The 16731-nt window shown below is 23.8% G+C and overlaps 1 pseudogene; it reads right to left on the reverse strand.

The window, feature by feature from the left end:
- Positions 1-8725: 8725 nt before the first annotated feature.
- Positions 8726-9703, reverse strand: LOC145846892 (uncharacterized; annotated as a pseudogene).
- Positions 9704-16731: the final 7028 nt, after the last annotated feature.

The following is a 16731-nucleotide window of genomic DNA, read 5'->3' on the forward strand; positions in this document are numbered from 1 at the left end:
TATATTGATTTCTAAGTATTTAGAAATTTTAACAGAGGATAGCTTAGTGCTAATAATTAGAAATTAGTAAGCTTTGGTCCATTTTGAAAATATTAAGGACTTTATTTATCCCCAAGGGTAACTTAAGTACTATCTAAAGATAATTGTAAAACATTATTCTACTTACCTTTTTTTTCTTGTCATCTGAAAACAGCCTAATGTTACTGTAAAAAACAATCTCTGTTGTTCTAACATTAACATAAACTATAAATAGATGTTTTAGAACAACTTAACAATTTAAACAGTATTCTTTCTTTTTTATTATTATTGCAAGTTTATTGTCCATATGACCTAGGCATCAAAACCCAGGCCACTTAAACAGAAAGACACATAAGAAACAAATCTAAAACAAAAATAACACAAAAAGTTCATTGTTTTAAGCAAAGATACATTGAATGAATTGATATTTTTGAATAACTCGACTAAACTTTATTTAGATCTTTTTTTCCCTTCATACTTTATATAAAAACTTTATATTACTTATTAAATATGTAATAAGTTGATGTTTTGTATTTAAATTTATTGCTATTAGAATGTTGTAGAGCAGTGGTCTTCACGGTAATCGAAATCTGTGCACACTAGACTACAAAAAAATATATTCGGTGTACCCCAAGTCTAAATTTAGTTATTTTTTATGTTACATTGTAGTTTGTTAAATAAACTTTATAAAAAGAAAAAAATCATGTAGTTTTTAATTAGAAGTAAATTGTTTTCAGAGTAATAAAAGGTCACGTTGTAACTGTAACTGCCGCTCGCAAAGATTTTCATTTTCGAAATTTGGCCCATGACTACCAAATACCTGCCGACCTCTGAATTAGTTAGTGCATTTTTATCAAAAATAATAATCTATATTGAAAAAGTTAGTATGTACTACTGTAGAAAAAACTTGTGTAATTTAAATATAAATTGCATAAAAATTACATGAAATAATTAGTTATATAAAAAAAGTTTGTAAACTAAACTACTTATGACGTAAACCTGAGGCAGTTAGAGTCTGTTAATTTTTGTTATAATATGTTGTTTTGATTAAAATATTATATTTTAAATTGGTAGTTGGACCAAAAAAACTTCAACTTAGTCAAGAAGGATTTTTTTAAGTTCAAGAAAAGGATATGGAAAAAAAGGTAAGCATTTTGCTTTATTTAACTAAATGTTTCTTTTCATACATAATTTATACATTCAATATACATTATTAGATAAAGCAAGCAGAAATTTAGCTTGTACAAAGCAAATTTTAGTCTAGCTTAGAACATTTTACTGGTTCAGACAGCTCCAATTTGAGTTTTTGTGTTTATAAAGCCTAACCCATAATATAGATAACTTAAATTAAAGTTTAAAGTAAAATAAAAAACAGTAGGAAATATATTTACGACAAAAATAATACTTTGAATCGAATCAGCTGCTTAGTCGAGTCAGCAAAAGTTGGCAAAGTCCTAAAGGAAAAGCTTATTAATTTCGCTAGATAAAATAATGTGGAGTAAGATTTTCTAAAAACTGACATACATAGTTTAAAAGCTGACTATGCAGAAAAAAGTGAAAGGCTATCGGAAAAAATTCTAAGCTTACAAAATGATGAATCCAAAAATGATCGCATATAAGTTAATTCTTTAGAAATGAAAATAAACCTTCTGCAAAAAAGCTTAACGGACTTCAAGACAGAATTCGTGAACAGATTCAACAGTTTTGAAGCAAAATTTAACACATATGCTGATATTGTCAAAAACAAGCCAGTTGAAGTTTTTACCGACATAAGCAGTAAACTTGATGTTGTTAAAGATAAAATATAAACTGATACCAAAGAGTAACAGATTGAAAAGAAAAGATTGAATATCATCGTATTTAATATTCCTGAAAATAAAATTGTTCCTTTACAAAGTCAATTTGATGGTTGTAAGAAAGATTTCAAAGTCTACAAGAAGTATTAGGTGAAAATAACATCGAAAAACATGAACTGAAATCTTTATACCGTATAGGTAAGTTTGAAGTTGGAAAAGTTAGACCTATAATTGTAAGACTCAATGACGCAAAAGCTAAAGAAAGACTGATTAAGCTGAGAAATATCAAATATTTGACACATGAATTTGAAGTTAAAATATACATAAATCCGGATTTAACCAATGAACAACTGAAATTTTTTAAGTAACTACGAGAAGAATTAAAAAGAAAACGAGCTATGGCAGAACAAAATAATCTCAATATAAAATACGTGATAAAGAACAATAACATCATAGAAGCTACAAATCATCTTTTTCGATATGATGCCGAGAAACTCTGGGATTAATAAGACAGACTGTAAGTCAAACCTTTTAAATTTGGTTTAAACAAACTTCATAGTTGCAAGTTTAAATATAAAGTTTTCTTGTAATCAGTATTTTTGAAGTGTTATAAAGAAAAAAAACTAATGTGTAACACAAAAAAATTAAAAGTTCTAACGATTTATCGTATATTTACTTATTAAATATAAAAGTGTTTCCAACTGTAGTAGTTTTTAAATGATCAGCACTTTTCAAATACGTTTAAGTAACAATTTAAAACCTGGATCTGTAAATGTTTTATTGTTTTTATATGATACTAACTACAACTATAGGTTAGTTAACGTTAACAAAACTATTCTCCATATCATTTAGTTTACAGTAAGTTCTTAGGTGAAAGTTATTATTATTAATTTTTTACAAAGTTTTAATGTTAAATTTGAGATAATGTTTTCAAAATATATAAGCTTCTACATATGTAAATGCTGAAATAAAGTACTAATGAGTAGAATAAAAAGAAGTTTACAGAAAATATATGACAAAAGAAAATATTGAAATTACTAAAGTTTTAACACGACTTTGTTAAGATCTTTGTGAATTCTGGAGTTGCTGCCAAATATAAGTTACATAAATTGAATTTCTTTTTTTTATGTAAAATTGTTTCGAAATTTTGGTTTCTACGAAGTATTGGATTTAGTTCTAGTAAAACAATTGTGAGCAAAATTTTGTACTGACTAAGCTTTTATATGATTTGAAAGTTTGAAAGTTTTAGAACTGAAAAGATAACAAAAGAATACAAAAACGTTTAATACTCTGAAAAAAAATTAAAAACTAAATCATCTTAAAGCTTATTTCTGCAAATCAAAACATTTAAAACCGTGAAGTTTATATAAAAATTGAACAAAAGTTAGTTATTGTATATTAGTACAACATTTTTTGTTGATATACTTTTATATTAAAGAGGTAGAGCCGATAAGTTATTTTTTGTTCATACTGTTATTTTGAAGTGCGTTAACTTTATGAAGCTTTAGTTATTTACCTTCTCAAATCATTCCTACCAAACTCAAAACATTTCAACTAACAAATATTTAACACAGACAAAACTGTTTTCTAGTTTATTGCAGTATTCCAAAACTCTTTTTAAAACGACAAAATTTTTGTTTAAGAAATGACAAAAATACAAGATAAAGAAATAAACTTATATATTTAGATAAAAGATGAAGCTTCACTTCTTAAAAAGAAAAAATATATATTCACTTTAACATTTGCCTTTATTTCTATTTTAAACAAGCCAATTTGCATCTATTATAATGATTATTTCGCTAAAAGTTGTTTTTTGTTACTTTGAATTAAAATCTTCAAATTTTCTTTCATGTTAAACAATACTAGTAATTTAAAACATCATTGATAATATGTATCCAATACACTTAAATCTAAAAGCTTATCCAATTTTTAGGTTATAAATACTATATAAGTCTATAATTTTTCATAAAACTATTATTACATCTTTTAAAGGATATCATTTAATTTTGGCACACAATATGTATTTTATTAAAGAATATATTATTTTTTCTTACTACAGACTTATAATGTTAAAAAGAGATGTAATGCAACTATAGAACATTATAAATTTCCACTTTGTAACATTTACTAAAAAATAAAATAAAGTAGTAATGAGTAAAAGAAGTTTATAAAAAAAAAATTTATTAAAAATAAAACAAACGAAAATAATACTTAATAAAGTTGAAATGAGACTCTGTTGAATACTAACAATACTACTAAAAGTATTTCTATGAATTAAAAACGTGATAAGACTAAAGAAAATAATTAAAAGCCAAAACTGTTGTTCATACTAAACATTTTTAAAAAGCTCACACAAAATTTTTTATTAGAATAAAAATTGCAATTAATTTTTTATTCTGTGTTTATATGATAGTACTTAGAGAGTTCGATTCTGACCAAATATTTGAAATATCTAAGTATACGATTAGAGATATAAATCAAGCTTTTGGAAGCTTAAAAATTTACAATTGAAAACATTTTAGTTAAGAAAGAAATGAAAAGGTTAAATACTATGAAAAAAATCAAAAAACGTAAATAATTTAAAGCTTGTTTACGCAAAATAAAAACAATTTGTACTATTTGACGAAAGGTTTAAAGAAAAAACAAAATTAATTTTTTCATTGCATATAGAATTCTTTTTTAGTTTTTGGTCATAAAAGATACTTTTAGGTTAAAGATGTAGAGTCGATAAACTATTTTCATCCACAATGTAGCTTTAAAAGCATCTTAACTTTATGAATGTTTAGTTTTTTACCTACTCAAGTCTTGTTTACCATTAAAAAAAAAATTTACAAAACTCTTTCTAAATTGCAGCTACTTCAAGAATAATTTAAAGAATACGAAAACTGTGCTTTTTAGAAACAATACAAATTAAAAAAGATATCAAAATTATTCACAAAGGAATGATGAAATCATAATTTTTGAGAACCAAAAACAGAGGTAGTTTTTTTTTTTTTTTTTTTATTTATTTTTATGTATTTTTTTGAAACAAGCAACTTTTTGATGATTATGTGCATGTTTTTGCTAAAGGTTAGTTTTTGGAATGCTTTGTATCTGGAATCTTTAAACTTTACTTTCAGATTAAATTTAATTGTAGTTTTTATAAATAATAGGTTGCAAATTTCAAAAATTTAATGATCTAAAAGCTTATTCATGTTAAAATTTTGAAAAACAGCCTTAAATTTTGACACTATACAATTGAAGTTCTACTAATTGTAAAAATGATCCAAACTTTGTAAATTTTAATTATTTTTAGACAAAAACTTTATGAGTTTTGCAACTGTTAGATATTGAATTGCTTCTAGTGGTATAATAGTTTATAAAATTATGTATGTAGGATATATTACTAATGATAATACTTACCATTGTTGGGTGGCCCATTAACAAAGTTTCTAATCTATTTTATAATCAAATGGTGTTACCTTTACTTCTGTTTTAACCGCATTACAAACTTTTAAAAAAAATTTAACTTCGAGTTTTTTTGTATTAGTAGAATTTTCTTTTGAATTTGTCTTTGCGAAAGTTCAAAAAAGATCATTTTAATAAAAAAAAGAATTTCATATTTTAGCAAAAGTTCGTGCATCCCTAAATAAGTTTTGTGCACCCTAAAAACTTCGTTAACCCCAAAACTAATTTCGTACACTTTAGTTTGCACAGGTAATACAGTTAAGACCACTGCTGTAGAGGAGAGTGTAAGCACTGATTTTTTAATATAAGAACAAATAAAATACATTTGAAAAGTGTTCAAGTTTCTTTTCGTTATTTACCTACTACATATTATCAAGTAGTAATATAATATCATGAATAGTTATAGACTTTATTAATTCAACACTATTATTTTAAAGTATTCTGTACATTATTGAATATTTACAATCTTATAAATATATAAAACAAGTTAGATTTTTAAAATCAGTTTATACTTAGACAATGTCTTTATACATATTATGATTTCAACCTAAAAGTAGGTAAAATTTTTAATTGGCTAAAAATTACAAAGATACAAATAAAACTATCTTAATTTTTATTTGTTTCTTAAAGATATATTTAAAAATTAAATTTCTTAATAGTTTTTTTGAGTGAAGTAGTTTTACTATCACTTTTTTAAACCAACCAAATATTTTCTTTTTTTTTGTATTTTTTTAACCTGAACCATTTTATTTAAAAGAAGCATTTTAACTAGTATTATTCTATAAGACTGCGTTTGTTTACTTGTAATTCCATTTTCAACTAAGTGCAAAAATATTAAGATCAGCAATTACAGAAGTAAATTTTCAGAAAGTTTATAGTAATTTTTCAGTTATAATCCAAAAATTACTTATAAAATTTGTAGACAAGATATCAAAATAGTTAATTAATGTTTACAATTCTTATTATGTATTTGAGAATAAGTTAAATAATTTTTAGCCTCTAAAAGTAACTAATTTTAAGTGATTGGCCATTTTATTATGTTTAAAATCTAGTTAAGGATTTTTTAATATTTATTTTTAGATGTTTGCTGTCTTTTATAACTTTATTTATAAGTTGTTTGTACTAAATACATTATTATTTTTGCGAATACAAATATACGAGCGTTTTTTAATAAATATTTATAAGATATACTAAGGCATTTAATTTTTTTTTCCAAGTGTAGGAATGTTTTATTAAAAACTGTTAAGTTTAAATGAACTTTTATTTTAAAAGTTTGCAAAGCTTCTTCTAAGACAAAATAAAAACCGTACAGTTTGATATTTCAAAGCTAATTTTTTAAGATAAGCTTGAATTTCTAATGATGTTTGTTTTTTGAAAATTTATGAGATGGGACAAGAATAGTTTCTAAACTAAAACCTTTGATTTAGGAACTTAGATAAGTAACATTTTCGTTATTTTTAATCATAAGTATTTTGAAGCATATAAATCTTTATATAAAAGTTAAAATTAAAACTATCTGCATAAAAATTGTCTTTTAAAATACTCAGTAAACCTGTAGACATAAGTATTATTTGTTTAATTATTAAAATAACATAATTGTTTTATACATACATTTAATACATAGAATTAGAAGAAAAAACTACATAACTCAAAAAATGTTTTTATATAAAATCTCAATTTTCTTCCACTACTTAAACATCACCATTTGTACGAACTCTGCAAAAAAAATATTTTGTTCATTTACTGTAAATAAAATGATATTTTTGTTAGCATAAATACAAAAATCACACATATAAAATTTTCTAACGTATGTTAGTAGCAAGCACTATTTTCTATAAATTTTAGGAGTTAAAACATTGTAATGTAGAAAAACTTAAATATTTTGAATTAATTTTATCACTTAGTTAAATTATTGTATGTATTTAGAATTCACTCTAAGTGTACGTTCTTACTTTAAAAAATATTGAGTTTACTAATAAAAATGTAAAATATATAGGAACATAGTCTCTTTTTTTGTATAGTTGAATACAATTGAATTATAAGAACAATACATCTGTGAATGAGATGTAACTTTAATGTAAGTATTTAATAAACATTAGTCTGATTGTATTTTTTTAGCTTATAAGCATTTTTTAATCATACGCTTATAATTTCTATAGGCATTGATGAAAAATAGTTATAAAATAGAGCAGCTCTTTTTTAGTGTATAAATTAAATTTGATAAATGCCTAACTAGTACTTTTTTAAATATTTTTTTTTGCTGCTATAATTCTACTTAGTTGGGTATACGTTCTTAGTTCTTTTCACAACTGAAAGTTCGAACTTCGAAACTTTAAACTATGATAGTTCTGATTTTTAGTAAACTATATACCTTATAATATTTTCTTTATAACTTTAACCATAATTGTCGTATTAGTATATTTTAGGTAAATTGTTTTTTAATTAAATTTATTAGAGATGGCTTAATAAGAAAATTACTTACTAAAATATGGCTATTTTTACCAACTATGAGTTTTATCTTTTATAACTTTTTTCATCTTAACCATAGTCTTATTACTTTACCTTCTGGTACAATAGTTTATATTTTATTTCAACTAACTTTCTAAGATATTTCCCTTTAGATATATAATAAAAATTTTAGTTGTCATAATTTAAATTATTATGCAACCGTTTAGTTAATACTTATTGCATAAAAAAATTAAAATTTTACCTAGATTATGTAAACTTTAAATAGTTTTTTAGTTTAGTTTGTTTTAAACCTGTGAGTTATTATAAATTACAATACTGTTTATTAGGGTAGGTGTAATATTTGCACAAGCGTACAAAATTGCACGAAGGGACAAAATTGCACGAAAATAAAATTGCACGAAGACACTTTTGCACGAAGGGTCAGTTTTGCACGAAAACATTTTTGTACAGCTTTTTATTAATTAAATTTATATTTTTTACTTTTATATTACTTATTTTTTTTTTTTTACTATTATTATTACCCCTAACCCTTACTCTCGGTCTTTTTTTCTTTTCTTTTTTAAATAGTTTATTTTTATTTATTTTTCTTGTTATTTTTTAAAAGTAATTTTTATTAGTTTTATTTTAGTTTTTATTTCTACTATCACTTTTACACCTATCCCTTACCCTCGGTCGGTAACTTTTTTTTTCTCCTTGTTTTTTTTATTATTTTTTTTTTTAAATCATTTTTTTCTGTTTTTTCTTTTCATTCACGTGCTAAAATGACCCTCCGTGCAAAATTTTCTTCGTGCAATTGTGTCCCCTCGTGCAAAATAGACCCTTCGTGCAAATTTGTTTAAATTTTGGTTATTATCCAAGCTTTCAAAAACATTTCTAGCTTTTGTTAGACTTATTTTGAAAATTACTAATAAAAATTTAATGATGTTTGAATTATTTTTTTCAAAAAACCATTAGTTTTCAACTATACTTTAATTTATCAAATTTTTTCAATAAACCTTCGTAGTTAACTTTACCATCACCGTCAACATCTGCTTGTCGAACCATGTTCTCCGCTTCTTCTGATGACAGGTTTTCACCGTAACGTGTTAAAACTTGGTGCAACTCCTCAGCCGAAATATAACCGTTTCCATCCTAAATTAACAAAAAAATATCAGTTTATTGAATAACTTAGTTTATTGGAATTTTTGTTTTTAAGTAACGAACGAAGTAGCCTTATATGAAGTAAATTCTTTTTGAATGAGGGCGTTCAAATACCTTATGGTTCTATCTTTCTAGATATTGGTATATAGAATGAAATGTAATATCATTTAAACTAACTAATTGATTTTTTATAAATGAAATGAGTAGTTTAAACTACAAAAATTCGCAATATAAATAATAAATTTATTGCAAAATATTAAAAAGTCTTATTAATAATCCTTCTTTTTACAAGTTTTAATGTTGGAATGGTCTCTAGTGCATATATTTATTTTTTTAAATACTTATATTTAATTTAAAGCTCTTAGTTTTTAAAATTTAGATAGAAAGTTGACCATAAACTAATAAACTTTATTTATTTAAAGTTTTTTTTTTATCAAATTTTACTTTATTGATCTAAAAATTTTCGTTTAATTTTAAAACTTATAATACTTAAAAATACTAAATTTATAAACAAAAAATGTTTACATAAAAACTGATTGAATGCATTTGAATTCTAACACTACTTAGTTAAAAGTAAATTTGTCAGAAAGTTTAGGAAAAAATCATTTTGGCTCAGTGATTTGATAGAAATCTAAAATAACTGTTACTCTAGTATCTTGTTGCTCTTTTTAATACTCGAAATTAGAAAAACATTTGAAAACCTGATCAAAAGCTTTAAAAGCATCGAGTATTTCTTTTTCCTTAAACGTAGTTTGAGCTTTGAGATTCAACATTTTAATAAATTCATCGAACTCTATGCAACCATTTTCATTGCAATCAACCTTTTTTATCATTTCCTAACAATTTAAATACTTTGTTTATTGTTTTGTACATGACTAGTTATTTACAGCAATTACTTTTAGCTATATTTCTAACTTTTATTGTACGTGTTTTTAATAAGGTATTTGATAACAAAGTTTAAGGCAACTGTTTCAATAGGTTCAAATATAAGAATAAAATTTAAAGTTATCGTTTTATGTTAAAAAATATTAAATATTTACTTTAAGTTCTTTTTCAGTAACTTTTTTACCAATTTCTTTCATGACTGCTGAAAGCTCATATGTTGTTATACTACCATTTCCATCCTTGTCAAACAAATTGAACAGTCTTTTGTACTCTGAAACATATTTTAATATTTTCTTTGTTACTACATAATATGCATGGAAAAAGTCGTAAAAACTATACTAGTTAAAACTTATGTTCTATCTGACACAGTTCTCACTCGTTAGTTTTTCTTAACTCCAAGATTTATTTCATAATCAAACAGAAAGATTATACAAAAATAAATTATTTAGAATAAATTTCTAATATTTTTAAAAATATGAATTTATTCTTTCATAAATTTATTTTGCAAACTAAGTTTCGGTCAAAGACCTCAAAATAGAATTCTATTTGAATAAGGTTTATTTAAGCACTGACGAGGTCTTTGACCGAAACTTAGTTTGTAAAAGAAGTTTTTGAAAGAATAAATTCATTATTTTTCCTCCAGTAGTTGAGATCTCTCTATTTGTTTTTTTAAAACGAAAACATATAATACTCTTAAAAATATTTCAATAAATGTTTTGTAATTTTAGTTTTTTTTTCGCAGTAACAAATTAAATCAAAACTACTTGTATTATAGTTTGGTTCTAATTAGTAAAATTTAGTTGAGCAAACTAGTATTGCTGTCTCACTTTATAATACACAAAATTTTACTAACTTTTATAAAACAAGATGAGAATTTCATATTTTTAAAAAAAATCTTAGTTGTAAATTTCCTTCTTCAAATAGTATTGTTTTAAAAATCATAGAAACATAATGTTTATTTACATAATTTTATATTGTTTGAGTTCTCTTGAATTCCAAAAGTTTATTGTTTAAAATCCAAAAGTGTTTTTTAGCTTGAAAATAGCTAGTACAAAACAAATAAATTGAAAACTTTATGTAAGAAATATTTTAAAATATTCTTTTTGTACGAAATAGTTCATATTAAGTCAGGAGTCGGAACGAAAAGCAAAAATATGTGCTCTTCAAAGTACCTTTTTTAAACAATCAAAAGCAGTTTTAGTCGTAAAACCTTACAACTAAGTTTTTAGTTTTATAACTAGTAATTATCAGTGATTTAATACTGCATATATTTTCACATTTTAATTTTATATATAACTATAGTTTTTTTAACTATATTTAACCAGCAAAGACTTTTTTGTACAGTGCGGCCTAGGAGTAAAGTTTTCTACAAATAAACTGGCTCGTTGCTTATAAAAAGCTGCCGACTTCTGTTATATATGACAATTTTAATCCAACTTTGGTTTTAAAGAGTTTTTTTTTTGGTATTACTTTCCAAAACTACCTGGCCAAAAGATACTTTACTTTTTATAAAACCGGTCCTCTATCTAAAAAAAATTCACAGTTCTAGTTTAAATTTATAAATTGGTTCTTTTGGTACATTGTTTCAATTTATTAGAATAAAAGCTAAATTCATTAACGTAAAAATATATTTATTGTCATATATCACTTTTTAGAAATTTTAATAGAATATTTTCTTTTTTAAATAAGGTATTTTGTTCTTTCCTAGTACTGCATTGTTGTTATACAACTACTTTGAAAAAAAGTCATATGAAATAAAAAATAAATATAGAAATTAAAACTATCAAAATTGATGTTAAAATGAAAATATACTAACATTATTTTTGAACGTAAAGTTTTATCTTACCTTTTAGTTGTTTCTCTGAAATCAAAAGTGCCTATAAATATTCGTTGTTAGTATAACTTAAAATTAAACTTAAAAAATTGTTAGACAACTATATTATAAACTTAGATAATTTTCAAAAAAAATTAAAAGCTTTAGATCAAAATTAGTTAAAAAACCACTATTTTATAAATTTCTAACCATCTTTTAAGTACAATGACCTCCAAAACAAAACAACTTATTTATTTGCTATAATATTATAAAAACGTTATTTAAAAACGAAAATACTTAAGGTGCTTTACCCAGTTTTTTACTATTAAACAAAACTATAAAAATTTTATATTTAGAAAAAAAATCTTAAACTAGTTTTTAACTTAAAACTAATTATAGAAAGTATAAAAAATTATTCCTAAGTTTTGTTTTTAAATAAATATAAAATGACAAGCTGTTTAAGTTTTTAAAAGAATTAAACTGAAAGAAGATTGGTAATATAACTAGTCAAATGAACCTTTTTAAAAGCTTTCATTTTCTAAAGCTCCTTTATCTTACTTTTTAGTTTCTTCATACCTTTATATATATATATATATATACACAGTCTATTGACCAACAAAAAAGCGTACAAAATATTTGGTCCTAGGGCCATGTGCACGAAAAAACCTTTCGGTTATCGAGTCGCACACCACGGGTACCTTTAACGTCTTGTCCAGAATATTATATAACGGTTCGAATACACATTACTTTACCAATGTTTGCTAATGTATAGCTTTGAAAATACTCTTTTACATAACATTTTGATCGATAAAGAAAATACTATTTATAACAATAAAAAATCTAAATTTCCTCACTATAAGATATTACAGTGTTTTAAAACTTAAGTTTGAATAAAAAAACTTTGTTTGATAAACTATTGAGGTTAGTTAAAATTCTAGTTACTTTAAAAAAGTTAAATAACATTAAAACTATGCAGTAAAAAAGTGGTAAGATTTTTCTAAATTTTTTTCTGATATCTGTTTTATCTTTGTTGATGTTAAGGCTTAAATTCTGTAAACAATTATAACTCATTCATACTAAGCAGACTAATAACACGTAAGTAGTAAAACAAATGAATGACACATGACACTTTTTTTATCTAACAAAACACAATTAATAAAGTGTTACTATAACAAGCATGGTCATTTTATAGTCTTAAATTTATGTAACAACCTATCTACGCAAAACACTATTACTTAATTGATTTAAAATTAAAAACATATGCACATTTTATTTTAATCTATAGTTTTAATACAAAAAACCACTAGTTTAAAAGTTTAAGTATTTTCGAAAAAAAAGTTGTACTTCTAATATTATAGTCTATTGAACGATAAAAAAAACGCTCAAAAGGTTTGGTCTAAGGACCTGGTGCACGAAAAAACCTTTTGGTTATCAATTCGTACACCACACGTTTTTAAAATTTCTTACGAGCAAATAAAAATTACGTTTTTATATTCTGAACTTTTAAACCTTAAAAAATAAAACAATAAGTAAAATAAAAAGAAAGTTAAAGAAAATTATAAACTAAATTATTTAATAAAGTTTTATTTATAATTAATTCAAAAACTTGTTTGATGACATAAAAATGAAAATACGGTCTAAGCCTAAACCTTTAAAAAATAAAAATATAAGTAAAGGACATTTTTAGAACTAAAAAAATAACTTTATTTTGATAACCTTGATAAAACGAGATAAACAATGCTAATAGCAAACATGACAATATTTGGAAGATAGGTCACAACTTATTTAAAGGTAAAATTGTAATAAGCTTTACTTTTCGTTTTTTACATTAATTAACTTGATTGAAACAGCTAAAAAGGTTTATATTTGAATAAAAGATATAATAATAATAATAATAATAATAATAATAATAATAATAATAATAATAATAATAATAATAATAATAATAATAATAATAATAATAATGATAATGATAATGATAATGATAATGATAATAATAATAATAATAATGATAATGATAATGATAATGATAATGATAATGATAATGATAATGATAATAATAATAATGATAATGATAATGATAATGATAATGATAATGATAATGATAATGATAATGATAATGATAATGATAATGATAATGATAATGATAATGATAATAATAATAATAATAATAATAATAATAATAATAATAATAATAATAATAATAATAATAATAATAATAATAATAATAATAATAATAATAATAATAATAATAATAATAATAATAATAATAATAATAATAATAATAATAATAATAATAATAATAATAATAATAATAATAATAATAATAATAATAATAATAATAATAATAATAATAATAATAATAATAATAATAATAATAATAATAATAATAATAATAATAATAATAATAATAATAATAATAATAATAATAATAATAATAATAATAATAATAATAATAATAATAATAATAATAATAATAATAATAATAATAATAATAATAATAATAATAATAATAATAATAATAATAATAATAATAATAATAATAATAATAATAATAATGTTTATTGCAAACAAAATACAAATAGAAGTACTTTTCGGACACGCTCTTCAGTATTTTTTCGTGTCAAAACAAGCTGAAATAATGATGTACTGATATAAACTAATAGAACTAAGTATTTAAGAAAACAAATTAAATTTAACACAATAGTAATAATTAACAAATTAAGGCAATCGTTTAATCAGAAATAATATAAATGTAACACAACTTTACTAATCAACTAATTTAAGTTCAACGAATTAAACAAAATGGTCGAATAAACAAATTTCTTTTGTTTACAGAGATCCGGCTTTAAGCTTAAAATGTATATAGCTTCTAAAGTTTTTAGGTGAAATTCATTACGAGCCACTGATATTATTTTGAAGTTTTCCACTTTATAGTTTTCGACACACTTAGGATTAGTAATCAGGTGTTGGCCAATCGCTGAACTACTATTTAGTTTTTTTAAATCATCAAATTTCTTTTCCTCGTTACATGACTTTATCTTGTTTAAAAGGTTTTTTGGTATATGTTGGTTGATTCTTGAAATCAAATTATTACTCGTTCTACCCACGTATGTTTTTTTACATAAACATACAAATTTGTAAATTACATTGCTGGTGTTTAGGGTGGGTAATTTATCTTTGTTTTTAATCTGAAACAGTTTATTGGTTGAGTATACTATTCGTAAATTAACAGATCTATAGCCATTTTCTAATATTTTCTTCAAATTATTATGCAAAACTGTATTCTGATTGAATGGCAACTTAAGGTATACCGGACACTTTTTTGGACCAAATTTTATTGACTCAAACCTTGTCTTTGTTTTTTGTATTGTGTTCTTTATTATGTCTAGGGGGTAACCTAAAGTCGCAAAGATTCTTTCCACATTTGATAATTCTGTTTCTAAATATTTTTCAGAACAAATTTTCATTGCTCTATATGTAAGGCAACTGATTAGATTTAGTTTTTGTCTCATTGGACTGTATGAATTATAAGGGACATAGTCCCCACTGAAGGTACTTTTTCTAAAAATGTTCGTATAGAACATTTGATTCTCCCTATTGACCATAACATCTAAGAATGCTAATTTGTTTTCAGTTGCCTTTTCCATAGTAAATTCAAGGTTTGCATGCATACTGTTCAATTTTAATAGAAATTCATCTCTGTCTTTATCGTCTGTAAAGATGGCAAACGTGTCATCTACATAACGTTTGTAATAAATGGGAGAGATATCTTTTATGAGTTGTTGTTCATGGAAACCAACAAAAATGTTTGAGAGAATAGGACCAAGTGGCGACCCCATTGATATACCATCAATTTGCTTATACATATGATTATTAAAGCTAAATTCTACTCCACAACATGCTAATGTTAATAATTCTTTGAAGACTGCTGGTTTTAGGTATTTTGGAGCTAATCTGTATTTAAATAGTTCATTCACAACTAAATTAATGCACTCCTTAATCGGTAAGCTGGTAAAAAGAGACTTGATATCGAAGGAACACATACTAATGTTTTCCTGACTGATTTTTAACTGTCTAATATCATCAGCGAAACTGAATGAGTCTTTAATACAATAGATCGAGTATACTGATTCTAATGGTTTCAACATTTCCACACACCATTTAGCAATCTTATGTTGCGGTGAATTAATCATTGAAAGGACTGGTCTCAGAGGTACTTTTGCTTTGTGTGTTTTTGGCAACCCATACAGTCTGGGTCTGCATGACCCGGATGGCCGTATAGCGTCATAAACGCTTGCAGTGATTTTATCATTATTTTTCAAAGATAGTAATCTTCGTTGAGTTGCACTTTCAATTTTTTGGGTATTATCACAATTATTCGCTGGACCCAATTTTACAAATTTATTGGTGTCCAGTAGGATATCATTCATTTTTGCCAGGTATTTATCTTTTTGGAGTAACACTACTCCACTGCCTTTGTCGGGCTTGGAAATAAACAAATTTGGATTATTGACTAACTGTTTTGCAGTTTTACTGAATTCGTTGTAAAAGTTGTCCAATTGAGTTGAAGTTTTGTTCTTATCTTTGTAGTTTAGCGCTATTGCCACCAATTTTGCATTTAACGTCTTTTTTGTTAACTCATTCAGTGGTTTGTGATGATTAAGTTGGCCGGCCAGAACTTCAAATTCACTGCAAATATCTTCAAATTTCAGTTTTTTGCTAGGTATGCAGAATTTTAAACCAAAATTTAATACAGTTTTTTCATTATCTGTTAAAATATGTTCCGACAAATTAATTATGTTATTTATCTTTTCTGTATTTATCATTCCAAACTTTTTCTTTTTTAAGAGTTCCACTATATTACTATATTTTTTCCTTTGAGAAGCATTAACAACAGAAACTTTCCTTTCTACATTATTCAAAATCAAAACCAAATCTTTACTTACAATGTTGCTAAGAATATCCATTACGTTGTTTAAAATCAATTTAGTTCTACTCAGCTGGGACTCCATTTTTCTTATATCGTCATTACAAAATACTCTTTCTATAGTCGTTGAACTTTTTAGTTTCGATTTTTTGATTCTAAACTTGAATATATTTTGGTACAACGTGTTGTGTTACACACATTTTCAAAAATTCAATAGAATTTTTCAATTTATT

This window comes from Thalia democratica, unplaced genomic scaffold (assembly GCF_965202585.1).
Source record: "Thalia democratica unplaced genomic scaffold, ktThaDemo2.hap1.1 HAP1_SCAFFOLD_702, whole genome shotgun sequence".
In the NCBI taxonomy this organism is placed as follows: domain Eukaryota; kingdom Metazoa; phylum Chordata; class Thaliacea; order Salpida; family Salpidae; genus Thalia; species Thalia democratica.